This window comes from Rutidosis leptorrhynchoides, chromosome 4 (genome assembly GCF_046630445.1).
Source record: "Rutidosis leptorrhynchoides isolate AG116_Rl617_1_P2 chromosome 4, CSIRO_AGI_Rlap_v1, whole genome shotgun sequence".
Lineage (NCBI taxonomy): Eukaryota > Viridiplantae > Streptophyta > Magnoliopsida > Asterales > Asteraceae > Rutidosis > Rutidosis leptorrhynchoides.
Genome location: NC_092336.1, coordinates 512,874,743 through 512,889,769, shown reverse-complemented (window position 1 = coordinate 512,889,769; position 15,027 = coordinate 512,874,743).

Here is a 15,027-nt window from a genome sequence, read left to right as displayed (position 1 = left end):
AACAAACGGCCCAACAACAACAACAATAATAACAACAACAACTACAACAATCATCCCAACAACAATAATAACCGCAACAACAACAACAACAATCAGAAGCAGCTATGCCAAAGGTGTGAAAAGAATCACTCGGGGTTCTGCACCAAATTTTGCAATAAGTGTAAAAGAAATGGTCATAGCGCGGCGAAGTGTGAGGTCTACGGACCAGGGGTTAATAGAACGAAAGGAACAAATGGTGTCGGAACGAGTAATGGCGGAGCAAGTAGTGTCGGAGCAAGTTATGCCAATGTAGTTTGTTATAAATGTGGAAAACTGGGCCACATTATTAGAAATTGCCCGAACCAGGAGAACACGAATGGACAAGGCCGTGGAAGAGTTTTCAATATTAATGCGGCAGAGGCACAGGAAGATCCGGAGCTTGTTAAGGGTACGTTTCTTATTGACAATAAATCTGCTTACGTTTTATTTGATTCGGGTGCGGATAGAAGCTATATGAGTAGAGATTTTTGTGCTAAATTAAGTTGTCCATTGACGCCTTTGGATAGTAAATTTTTACTCGAATTAGCAAATGGTAAATTAATTTCAGCAGATAATATATGTCGGAATCGAGAAATTAAACTGGTTAGCGAAACATTTAAGATTGATTTGATACCAGTAGAGTTAGGGAGTTTTGATGTGATAATCGGTATGGACTGGTTGAAAGAAGTGAAAGCGGAGATCGTTTGTTACAAAAATGCAATTCGCATTATACGAGAAAAAGGAAAACCCTTAATGGTGTACGGAGAAAAGGGCAACACGAAGCTACATCTTATTAGTAATTTGAAGGCACAAAAACTAATAAGAAAAGGTTGCTATGCTGTTCTAGCACACGTCGAGAAAGTACAAACTGAAGAAAAGAGCATCAATGATGTTCCCGTCGCAAAAGAATTTCCTGATGTATTTCCGAAAGAATTACCGGGATTACCCCCACATCGATCCGTTGAATTTCAAATAGATCTTGTACCAGGAGCTGCACCAATAGCTCGTGCTCCTTACAGACTCGCACCCAGCGAGATGAAAGAACTGCAAAGCCAATTACAAGAACTTTTAGAGCGTGGTTTCATTCGACCAAGCACATCACCGTAGGGAGCTCCTGTTTTGTTTGTCAAGAAGAAAGATGGTACATTCAGGTTGTGTATCGACTACCGAGAGTTGAACAAACTTACCATCAAGAATCGCTACCCACTGCCGAGAATCGACGACTTATTTGATCAACTACAAGGCTCGTCTGTTTATTCAAAGATTGACTTACGTTCCGGGTATCATCAAATGCGGGTGAAAGAAGATGATATTCCAAAGACTGCTTTCAGAACACGTTACGGTCATTACGAGTTTATGGTCATGCCGTTTGGTTTAACTAATGCACCAGCTGTGTTCATGGACCTTATGAACCGAGTGTGTGGACCATACCTTGACAAGTTTGTCATTGTTTTCATTGATGACATACTTATTTACTCAAAGAATGACCAAGAACACGGTGAACATTTGAGAAAGGTGTTAGAAGTATTAAGGAAGGAAGAATTGTACGCTAAGTTTTCAAAGTGTGCATTTTGGTTGGAAGAAGTTCAATTCCTCGGTCACATAGTGAACAAAGAAGGTATTAAGGTGGATCCGGCAAAGATAGAAACTGTTGAAAAGTGGGAAACCCCGAAAACTCCGAAACACATACGCCAGTTTTTAGGACTAGCTGGTTACTACAGAAGGTTCATCCAAGACTTTTCCAGAATAGCAAAACCCTTGACTGCATTAACGCATAAAGGGAAGAAATTTGAATGGAATGATGAACAAGAGAAAGCGTTTCAGTTATTGAAGAAAAAGCTAACTACGGCACCTATATTGTCATTGCCTGAAGGGAATGATGATTTTGTGATTTATTGTGATGCATCAAAGCAAGGTCTCGGTTGTGTATTAATGCAACGAACGAAGGTGATTGCTTATGCATCTAGACAATTGAAGATTCACGAACAAAATTATACGACGCATGATTTGGAATTAGGCGCGGTTGTTTTTGCATTAAAGACTTGGAGGCACTACTTATATGGGGTCAAAAGTATTATATATACCGACCACAAAAGTCTTCAACACATATTTAATCAGAAACAACTGAATATGAGGCAGCGTAGGTGGATTGAATTATTGAATGATTACGACTTTGAGATTCGTTACCACCCGGGGAAGGCAAATGTGGTAGCCGATGCCTTGAGCAGGAAGGACAGAGAACCCATTTGAGTAAAATCTATGAATATAATGATTCATAATAACCTTACTACTCAAATAAAGGAGGCGCAACAAGGAGTTTTAAAAGAGGGATATTTAAAGGATGAAATACCTAAAGGATCGGAGAAGCATCTTAATATTCGGGAAGACGGAACCCGGTATAGGGCTGAAAGGATTTGGGTACCAAAATTTGGAGATATGAGAGAAATGGTACTTAGAGAAGCTCATAAAACCAGATACTCAATACATCCTGGAACGGGGAAGATGTACAAGGATCTTAAGAAACATTTTTGGTGGCCGGGTATGAAAGCCGATGTTGCTAAATACGTAGGAGAATGTTTGACGTGTTCTAAGGTCAAAGCTGAGCATCAGAAACCATCAGGCCTACTTCAACAACCCGAAATCCCGGAATGGAAATGGGAAAACATTACCATGGATTTCATCACTAAATTGCCAAGGACTGCAAGTGGTTTTGATACTATTTGGGTAATAGTTGATCGTCTCACCAAATCAGCACACTTCCTGCCAATAAGAGAAGATGACAAGATGGAGAAGTTAGCACGACTGTATTTGAAGGAAGTCGTCTCCAGACATGGAATACCAATCTCTATTATCTCTGATAGGGATGGCAGATTTATTTCAAGATTCTGGCAGACATTACAGCAAGCATTAGGAACTCGTCTAGACATGAGTACTGCCTATCATCCACAAACTGATGGGCAGAGCGAAAGGACGATACAAACGCTTGAAGACATGCTACGAGCATGTGTTATTGATTTTGGAAACAGTTGGGATCGACATCTACCGTTAGCAGAATTTTCCTACAACAACAGCTACCATTCAAGCATTGAGATGGCACCGTTTGAAGCACTTTATGGTAGAAAGTGCATGTCTCCGATTTGTTGGAGTGAAGTGGGGGATAGACAGATTACGGGTCCGGAGATTATACAAGAAACTACCGAGAAGATCATCCAAATTCAACAACGGTTGAAAACCGCACAAAGTCGACAAAAGAGCTACGCTGACATTAAAAGAAAAGATATAGAATTTGAAATTGGAGAGATGGTCATGCTTAAAGTTGCACCTTGGAAAGGCGTTGTTCGATTTGGTAAACGAGGGAAATTAAATCCAAGGTATATTGGACCATTCAAGATTATTGATCGTGTCGGACCAGTAGCTTACCGACTAGAGTTACCTCAACAACTCGCGGCTGTACATAACACTTTCCACGTCTCGAATTTGAAGAAATGTTTTGCTAAAGAAGATCTCACTATTCCGTTAGATGAAATCCAAATCAACGAAAAACTTCAATTCATCGAAGAACCCGTCGAAATAATGGATCGTGAGGTTAAAAGACTTAAGCAAAACAAGATACCAATTGTTAAGGTTCGATGGAATGCTCGTAGAGGACCCGAGTTCACCTGGGAGCGTGAAGATCAGATGAAGAAGAAATACCCGCATCTATTTCCAGAAGATTCGTCAACACCTTCAACAGCTTAAAATTTCGGGACGAAATTTATTTAACGGGTAGGTACTGTAGTGACCCGAACTTTTCCATGTTTATATATATTAATTGAGATTGATATTTACATGATTAAATGTTTCCAACATGTTAAGCAATCAAACTTGTTAAGACTTGATTAATTGAAATATGTTTCATATAGACAATTGACCACCTAAGCTGACCGGTGATTCACGAACGTTAAAACTTGTAAAAACTATATGATGACATATATATGGATATATATATAGTTAACATGATACTATGATAAGTAAACATATCATTAAGTATATTAACAATGAACTACATATGTAAAAACAAGACTACTAACTTAATGATTTTTAAACGAGACATATATGTAACGATTATCGTTGTAAAGACATTTAATGTATATATATCATATTAAGAGATATTCATACATGATAATATCATGATAATATAATAATTTAAAATCTCATTTGATATTATAAACATTGGGTTAACAACATTTAACAAGATCGTTAACCTAAAGGTTTCAAAACAACACTTACATGTAACGACTAACGATGACTTAACGACTCAGTTAAAATGTATATACATGTAGTGTTTTAATATGTATTTATACACTTTTGAAAGACTTCAATACACTTATCAAAATACTTCTACTTAACAAAAATGCTTACAATTACATCCTCGTTCAGTTTCATCAACAATTCTACTCGTATGCACCCGTATTCGTACTCGTACAATACACAGCTTTTAGATGTATGTACTATTGGTATATACACTCCAATGATCAGCTCTTAGCAGCCCATGTGAGTCACCTAACACATGTGGGAACCATCATTTGGCAACTAGCATGAAATATCTCATAAAATTACAAAAATATGAGTAATCATTCATGACTTATTTACATGAAAACAAAATTACATATCCTTTATATCTAATCCATACACCAACGACCAAAAACACCTACAAACACTTTCATTCTTCAATTTTCTTCATCTAATTGATCTCTCTCAAGTTCTATCTTCAAGTTTTAAGTGTTCTTCATAAATTCCAAAAGTTCTAGTTTCATAAAATCAAGAATACTTTCAAGTTTGCTAGCTCACTTCCAATCTTGTAAGGTGATCATCCAACCTCAAGAAATCTTTGTTTCTTACAGTAGGTTATCATTCTAATACAAGGTAATAATCATATTCAAACTTTGGTTCAATTTCTATAACTATAACAATCTTATTTCAAGTGATGATCTTACTTGAACTTGTTTTCGTGTCATGATTCTGCTTCAAGAACTTCGAGCCATCCAAGGATCCATTGAAGCTAGATCCATTTTTCTCTTTTCTAGTAGGTTTATCCAAGGAACTTAAGGTAGTAATGATGTTCATAACATCATTCGATTCATACATATAAAGCTATCTTATTCGAAGGTTTAAACTTGTAATCACTAGAACATAGTTTAGTTAATTCTAAACTTGTTCGCAAACAAAAGTTAATCCTTCTAACTTGACTTTTAAAATCAACTAAACAACATGTTCTATATCTATATGATATGCTAACTTAATGATTTAAAACCTGGAAACACGAAAAACACCGTAAAACCGGATTTACGCCGTCGTAGTAACACCGCGGGCTGTTTTGGGTTAGTTAATTAAAAACTATGATAAACTTTGATTTTAAAGTTGTTATTCTGAGAAAATGATTTTTATTATGAACATGAAACTATATCCAAAAATTATGATTAAACTCAAAGTGGAAGTATGTTTTCTAAAATGGTCATCTAGACGTCGTTCTTTCGACTGAAATGACTACCTTTACAAAAACGACTTGTAACTTATTTTTCCGACTATAAACCTATACTTTTCTGTTTAGATTCATAAAATAGAGTTCAATATGAAACCATAGCAATTTGATTCACTCAAAACGGATTTAAAATGAAGAAGTTATGGGTAAAACAAGATTGGATAATTTTTCTCATTTTAGCTACGTGAAAATTGGTAACAAATCTATTCCAACCATAACTTAATCAACTTGTATTGTATATTATGTAATCTTGAGATACCATAGACACGTATACAATGTTTCGACCTATCATGTCGACACATCTATATATATTTCGGAACAACCATAGACACTCTATATGTGAATGTTGGAGTTAGCTATACAGGGTTGAGGTTGATTCCAAAATATATATAGTTTGAGTTGTGATCAATACTGAGATACGTATACACTGGGTCGTGGATTGATTCAAGATAATATTTATCGATTTATTTCTGTACATCTAACTGTGGACAACTAGTTGTAGGTTACTAACGAGGACGTCTGACTTAATAAACTTAAAACATCAAAATATATTAAAAGTGTTGTAAATATATTTTGAACATACTTTGATATACATGTATATATTGTTATAGGTTCGTGAATCAACCAGTGGCCAAGTCTTACTTCCCGACGAAGTAAAAATCTGTGAAAGTGAGTTATAGTCCCACTTTTAAAATCTAATATTTTTGGGATGAGAATACATGCAGGTTTTATAAATGGTTTACAAAATAGACACAAGTACGTGAAACTATATTCTATGGTTGAATTATCGAAATCGAATATGCCCCTTTTTATTAAGTCTGGTAATCTAAGAATTAGGGAACAGACACCCTAATTGACGCGAATCCTAAAGATAGATCTATTGGGCCTAACAAACCCCATCCAAAGTACCGGATGCTTTAGTACTTCGAAATTTATATCATATCCGAAGGGTGTCCCGGAATGATGGGGATATTCTTATATATGCATCTTGTTAATGTCGGTTACCAGGTGTTCACCATATGAATGATTTTTATCTCTATGTATGGGATGTGTATTGAAATATGAAATCTTGTGGTCTATTATTATGATTTGATATATATAGGTTAAACCTATAACTCACCAACATTTTTGTTGACGTTTTAAGCATGTTTATTCTCAGGAGATTATTAAGAGCTTCCGCTGTCGCATACTTAAATAAGGATGAGATTTGGAGTCCATGCTTGTATGATATTGTGTAAAAACTGCATTCAAGAAACTTATTTTGTTGTAACATATTTGTATTGTAAACCATTATGTAATGGTCGTGTGTAAACAGGATATTTTAGATTATCATTATTTGATAATCTACGTAAAGCTTTTTAAAAACCTTTATCTATGAAATAAAGGTTATGGTTTGTTTTAAAAATGAATGCAGTCTTTGAAAAACGTCTCATATAGAGGTCAAAACCTCGCAACGAAATCAATTAATATGGAACGTTTTTAATCAATAAGAACGGGACATTTCAAGTACTTCCAGAGAACTCGGAGGGTTTGTAATCACGAAAAATTTTATAAGTACACCTTTTGGATGGTTGTATGTAAGGTTGTTGGAACATTTGCATTTGGTATGGATTCATCATCATGGGATTTTGGTAAGTAAAGGTGTTTTGTGGTGGCATATAATATTGGTTAGGTATTTGATTCTGAAACTGGTTCTGGGGCACATTAGGTATCGTTTGGGATTGCACGGTTGAGAATCCAGGTGGTGTATCATCATTTTCAGAATGCCTCGCCAATTCAAGCTCATTAATTTTGTCCTCAGCCTCTTTTAGCTTGCTTTCTAACTGAAGGATGTAACTACTCTGATCATCATCCGACTCAACACCCTCTTCTGGTGCTCTGAATGTTCCGGGGTTGGAGGGGCCAGTTGCGTTTCTATCAGCCATACCTGTGCTACAAAACATCTCACACAAAAGCTTAGTGGATAACAGTTAGTTCAATCACAACTAACACACGTATATCCTATTTTCACTTAGCCCCCACTCCCACAGACATGTTTGACTTGCCTCAGGGTTTGGGAACAAAATACGCGCACGTATTTGCTGCCAAACCATGCTCGGATACCAACTTTTAACACCGGCAATTTTTTTTTAAACACAGCGGAAGACTTTATTAACAAACACACTATAAGTCGCGTCATTACATTAATCTGAGTAATTAAGTTTAAGTTTACACAACAGTGTTACGTTATTACAAAACATGATTTAAACAAAAGTCCACATCAGAGTAGGGTTGTCAAACATGTCTTCTGCATCAGCACCCATCCCGACTAGCAGTACCTAAGACTGTATATATGCATCAGTCTCCTGGTTGTCAGGACCCTGAACACCCAGATTATGATTTTATCTTTGACTATGATTGTTTGCTAAAAAACCTTATGTTTTTCTAGACTAATAACTAAGGTGTTGGGTGTTATTTTCATTGATTAATTGTTTTAGTGCTTGATATTTTGAAGCATGAATAAAGAACAATTCTTATTGATGTTTAATCTTTTCGATTCAATTAATGGTTTGTTTGTTTAACTAAATGAAAGTTTGTTAGTTTAATTCGTTTATATAATTAATTTGTCTTAATCGACTGTTTGCTTAATCGGACCAAGGCAGTAAATTGGATTCAAACATTTAGACGATATATGGGTAACTTGTGCGCAACGAAAGTTGGTACAATTTTCAATTTCTATGACAGTAGGTTTACGCTTCGAGTCTTTGAATTAGTTAAACTATGTGGTTACAAGTAACATGGTCTTAGGTCACAAGGACACTTGCACAATGTAATCTTATTTAAGTGTTTGCTGGAGAACTTCCTGGTAAGCTGATCGAGTAATTTACATGCATAGTCAATTAATCCGATCTTAATTACAAATCATCCAATATCAAGGGTAAATGGTGCAGATGAACATACTTTTTCAATTTAATATATTAATATCTTACTTATTTGCTTACTTTATTTACTTAAAAAGCCAAGTGGTGATAGATATCATACTTCTTTTATTTAATATCTTAGCTATCTTACTACTTTGTTTACCTTGTTTACTTCTTTAATTTGATATCTTAGATATCTTAGCTACCACCAATAAGGTAGTGTACCACTGCACCGTCCGCTGCGAGTAGGGAAGCCCACCGACGAGCTCCGATAATGAAAAAGGTGTAGATACCACAACAAGATAGAGAATTAACAATCAAAGTCAAACTCACCGTAAAAACGCCGGTTGAGATTGGTTAAGGTCGTCGAATCGAGGCTCTTAGCTGGAAAGGGAAATTAAATCGCTATAAAAAAAGACAATACCGTGATTTTTATAGTTCAACATGTCGGAAAAAAAGCTCCCAAACACCGAAGGTTAGGAGGTTGGAGAGGCTCTTGGGCCTTCGAAAAATTCAAGATATGGCTGGAACGAGAAAGAAGTAAGAGGGAGGAAGAAGGAAATGACTAACCAGGATGAAAACCTCCAAACGACCGACGAGATGCCAGTGGTCGGAGTAAGCTGCGCAACAATAAAAAAAAAATTAAGGAGGAAAATCAACGAAAGTGTCGATATGACATCAGCGAGACGTAAAGAAACAAAATTCTTTTTCAAACAGCAGAGAATACAAGCACGTGGCTTCGAAAATGGGCTCAGAGTATCTTGCAAAAATGCTATCAAAGGTTGTATCTTTAAAATGCAAGCTATAAACTATAAAGATTTATTATAAATCTAAAAATTGTAGAGAATATTAAATTATAAATCACTGCACTTGAATCTAATAGTTTGAGTATCTATAAAATGCTATCAAAGGTTGTATCTTTATGTTTTGGGTTCATATGAAAATGCTTCTACAAGTTTTCAAGCTTCCACTAAAGGTGATGAATCATGCTAATTTGCATAAGAATATGCTGATGTCAAAAGTGGAAAGAGGAATTCAACCTCATTTGGTAACTAATTTACTGTATATTTTAGTATCTTTATATTTTTATTAAAGGTTCATTGAAGTTTACTAATAAGCTAAGTGTGTTAATTTTCATGTCTCTATCATCTTTCTCAAATTCTATTATTCAGTGAGCATGAAGAGCTACAAGCATGCCCATTTACCGACAATTACTCGCCTCTCCTGCCCGGTCTGCTCGAGGACCTTGCAATCTCCTGTTTTTTATGTTTGAAACTATAAACGAAGAATGTGGGTAATCCTTTGCACTTCCAAAAGGTTCTTGTTGTTCTTTAAACTTTCTATTTGGGGTGATCACATTTAACAAAAGCCATGTCCATTTAATTATTTAACAAGTGGAGAAAAAACATTTTAAACTACATTAGGTCAGTAATTATGAATATGATGGCATACACTCAAAATTATTTTAAACTACATTAGGTCAGTAATTAAGGATATGATGTTGGTGTGCTATCATGAACTAATTATAGGAAATGAGAACATGAAATACACTCTCTTTTTCGTGTCAAATTATTTGTCATAGATGACAAATCGGGCGGGTTGGGTAACATATTGGCATGAATCATAAAAGATATGATATTTTTTATTGTTTAAGGTATATAGTTGTAATCGTTTCGGTGTGATATTATGCTATCTCTTTGGTATAGACTAAAAAGGTAAGTTCTTCTCTGCTGTTATTTATCTTCTGATATTTTATTTTATGGTTAAGGCTATTCAAAGGTCATATACTTTTCTATTTGTCCCGATGTAGTCATATACCAAAAAAAAAAAAAAAAAAAAAAAAAAAAAACTATTATAGGCCATAAACTTTAAAAAAATGTGTTAATGTAAACCAACTTAACTTGTTAACCTGATAAATAAGGTTGTTCGTTTGACTTTTTTCCGAAACTTTGACTTCAAAATTCGGATTCATTTCTTCGATTTAAGAGCTGTAAATTTACAGATAGCTTCACGAAGATATTTCGATCACATCTGTATTTTTACATTTCGCTATAACCTCTCAGATTGATCCGGTGCTCAAATCGGGCACGGTTTTCGGTGAAGGATGAACTGGAGATCAAACTCAATGAATTTGTTATTGATTATCTGTTATGATGATGTGCGAAACTTCGTTTGATATTATGATTCACTAATCTGAAGTCAATCTGTTAAGAGAATCATCCTTGATCGATTTTGTAGATTGAGCTTTAAAAAAAGTATATTTTTTTTGTTCCAATGTAAGCTATATACCGAAAAAATACTAATGTAGGTCACATACTTTCAAAAAGTGTATCGATGTAAACAAAAGGTGACCTGTTGAAAGGATCCGAAACTAATCATCCGGACGATGTCCATATTGATTACAAACGAATTACAACAGTTGATAACATCGCGAGGTACTTGACCTCTAGAAGATACATTTTACAAACGTTGCATTTATTCTTAAAAGGCAATCTATCTTTACATCAAACATTACTAAACTCGTCTAACATTTCTCGATATCCGAATGACCTATTCTGTCATTTACTTAATAAATGTCTTTAATGATCTTCAATGACTCGAATGCAACGTTCTTGTATCATGGCTTAAATGGTCCCAACTAGTATCCTTAATATGAGCTAATGCACAGCGGAAGTCTTTATTCATACCTGAGAATAACATGCTTTAAAAGGTCAACATAAAGTTGGTGAGATATATAGGTTTGAAGCTAGCAGCGATATAAATATAGACCACAAGATTTCATATATAAACAGTTTAATAAAAATATTCTAAGTGGTTGAGCACTTGGTAACCATACTTAACATTTTCACGTCGCATATTCCCTTTAATATGAAATCTTACTACACCGTACCAAGTGTAGTCACAAAACGAAGTACTGTGCAACCGTTGAATACTGGCCGTCCAGTCCGGTTGGGGTTGTCAGGCCCGATAGATCTATCAACAGGATTCGCGTTTACAATACCGCTGTAAATATTAGTTACCAAGCTACAGGGAAGTATGCCAGTGGTACAACTCAACGTAGAATATATTTTTCTGTTACTTGTGTCCATAATGTAAAACATAAAATACATGTATTCTCATCCCGAAATATTTAGAGTTTAAAAATGGGACTATATACTCACTGTTGTCTTGAAGATATGAAATTTGACTCGGTCTCCGATTGATATCACGAACCTATCCATATATAATATATCAATACCTTTTCATTTTAAACAATCGTCACATATATATACTTGTTTATACTTTTAATACTTTGAATAATTCCTTAGTCCGTAGTTAGCATTTCGATGTTAGTAATTCAATTTTAATGGTTCATATTTAGATGTTTAATATACCCGCAATGAAATAGATAAAACCCCCAACGAAATAAATAAAACCCCATCGTATATGTATTGGTCGAGATTAATCTTGACCCACGGTACCGGTGTTGTCAAATGACGTGTTGCGTACATAAAGTACCGGTGTTGTCAAATGACGTGTTGCGTACAAACATGGGATCTCATAATTAATCTTCTCGTGTTGTTTACGGGTGATCCTGAACCATATAAAATTGAATTATGAGTACATATATATAAAATATCATGTTATCTTAGAAATATGTGATTTATATAAATTTTTCCAATGAATCCCGAAGTTAAACAAGTCTAGGATAACCAATTTTGTTTCGGTCATAGTTTCTTCGTTACAAATCCGTTTTCGTTGATTCAAATTGCCATCTCCTTGGATCGAGTCCTTCTTTAAGACTATGAACTGAAAATACCTTGGTTTGTATTCAAAATCACACGGCATAGGTGAAACTTTAGTGAAACTTATGAAGTTAAACATTTTCCTTTATGTAAACAACCTTAAATGATTATTTTTCTAAAAATACTTATACTTTGAATTAAATCATGAAATTTTTATGTGTTATCATATTCATAGTAAAAATCATTTTTCCAGAACATAAACCTCCAATTCAAAGTTTAAGATAGTTTTTAATTATCCAACCCAAAACAGTCCCCGGTTACACTCCGACGTCGTAAAAACAGTTTTTAAGGTAATCTTTGAAAAACCAAGTTATACCTTGTTAAATTAGCATATACATAAGTTATATTACAGGTCTTGAAGTATTTTAAAAGTTAAGTTAGAAGGATCTATTTAGTTTGCAAACAAGTTTGAAAACATTCAAACTATGTTCTTGTTGTTTAACTTTTATACCACAAAATAAGATAGCTATATATATATGAATCGAATAAGGTTATGAACATAGATTCTACCTCAAGTTCCTTGGACTAGGATGCTGTAAAAGAGAAGTAAAAAGCTAGAATCAAAAGGGTGATGGAAGTGGATGAAAGATTGGAAGTAAGTTTGTGTTCTTGGAAGGTTTTCTTGAAGTGTTGTTGTAAGAGTTTTCTTATGGTGTTTAAGTAAGGTTTTTATGGCTAGATCTTCTTGGTAATTTGCTGGATTGTTATGGAGTTCAAAGCTCTTGAAAGTGTGTGTGTTTTTAGCTAGAGAATGGAAGTAAAATGAATCAAAAATGATGATACATATATACTCCTAAAAATGTGATCTTTAAGGATAACATGACAAAATTTTAGTTTGTATTTTTGTAATTAGTCTTACAATCATTCAAAAGTAATTACCTTATACATAAGGCATTGAACAAGGCTGGTTAGGTGGTGATTTGATGTGTATATACCAATAGTAAATACGTATAGAAGCTAGGTATGATACGAGTACAAATACTCTAGATATACGTATAGAAATTTTGTGAAAAATGGAATGAGGATTCAAATATAGCTATCTTTTGTGAATACACTTATATGGTTTTATGTATTTAAGTCCTTAAAAGTGATTAAATACATTACATATACGATATATGTATAAACATTATAAGTCTTAAGTATTTATGTCAACTAACGTTACGTATGGTTATCGTTTTGAAAACTTAAGTTAGTAGTTTCAAAATATACTTATAACTTGTTGTTTTTAATACAAAATGAGATATTAAAATATTCATTAATCATGTTAAATATGTATATATACATATATATACACAAACGTATAATTATCATATATTGTATAGTTCGTGATATCATCGGTCAAACTAGACGGTCAAACGTTGTGTAAAACTCTTTTCGAAAACATAAGTCTCAACAATTTGGATTGCTTATAATGTTGGTAAGGTTTAATTTATGTAAATATTAATCTTATAAGTATAGAACGATCGAAAAAATGCGGGTCAACTTTAGGGTTTTTGCTTATCGTGTCGGAACCATATAGAGATTAGAGTTTAAATTTGGTCGGAAATTTCCGGGTCGTTACAGTACCCATCCGTTAAAGAAATTTCGTCCTCGAAATTTGGTAGAGGTTGTCATAAATAACAATAGGAATGTTTTCATGACGAATATGAGGTAATAATGAAATTTTATCATTATTGAAAGATTTAGATAAAACGATTTGGTTATGTGAGACGCACGAGCGAAGCTATCACAAAAGAGTGAAATGAGTAAATATAGAATTGTTGTAACCGATGACGTGATTAGGATTGATTTCCGGAATTTATGGAAAATCTTACGTAATAAGATTTGGTTCTTTGGCGATCAAGATCTTCTTTGATTTAGTGCGGCGATCTGTTTCGATTTCTTTGTCGAATATTTTGCTATAAATCCATTTCCTTCTCTTCCTTATTTCCACAACTTACATCTTCTATCCTTTCTCCTTCAACTCATACCTTAAAGTATTCTTTTAAATGCTCCATCCCGTTCTAATTCTTGTTATACTTCTAACTTTCATATCTTTCATTCTTCTCTTTCATTTATCGCCAGAAGAATCTATTTACTTCTATCCTTTCCTCGGAATTATAATATTTTTAATTCTCCCGTGTCTTTACGTTGCAATACGTATTGATATACACGGTTTGTAAATCCTAGGTGATTTTCGGCCTTTGTATTCTTCATTATTTTTCAAAGCTTCATACTTTCGTTTTCTCTTCCTGACTTCGAGTCAAGCGAGTAATGGTCCGGAATTTGTAGATATGAGATTCGAAATGAGTATAGCTAATGCTCTAAGAAAGAAATGGTAATAGGACAAATTTTGATTTGTCAAATTACCAGAATACCCCGGAAAAGATAGAACTGTCAGGATGACATGTTCCTAATATGTTTGAGAATTGGATAGAATGTAAGAGCCGTGTAACATGGCACATGATGATGGTACTGTGAATCATCACATTTCATTAGAAACTTAACATGACTTACTGTAATATAATGAAGTTGATCAAGTTTCATTATATTATACTAATTCATGCATCAGTTCCCAACACTGCTTCAGAACATTCCTATTTTAAACTTGAAGGTTTTAGAACTTAGAAACTAACACAGTTTCTTTTATGTTGTAACGCAGATATTACGGAGAGATAAATATTCTCAGATAAGAATAGTTTTGAAAATATCTCCAGAAATATGGAGAATATGTATAACGGAAGATATGAAGATATCTTATAATATCTAAGATAAGATGATGATGAAGAATATCATCGGGAAAAGTTTAGAATAAGGGGTAGGG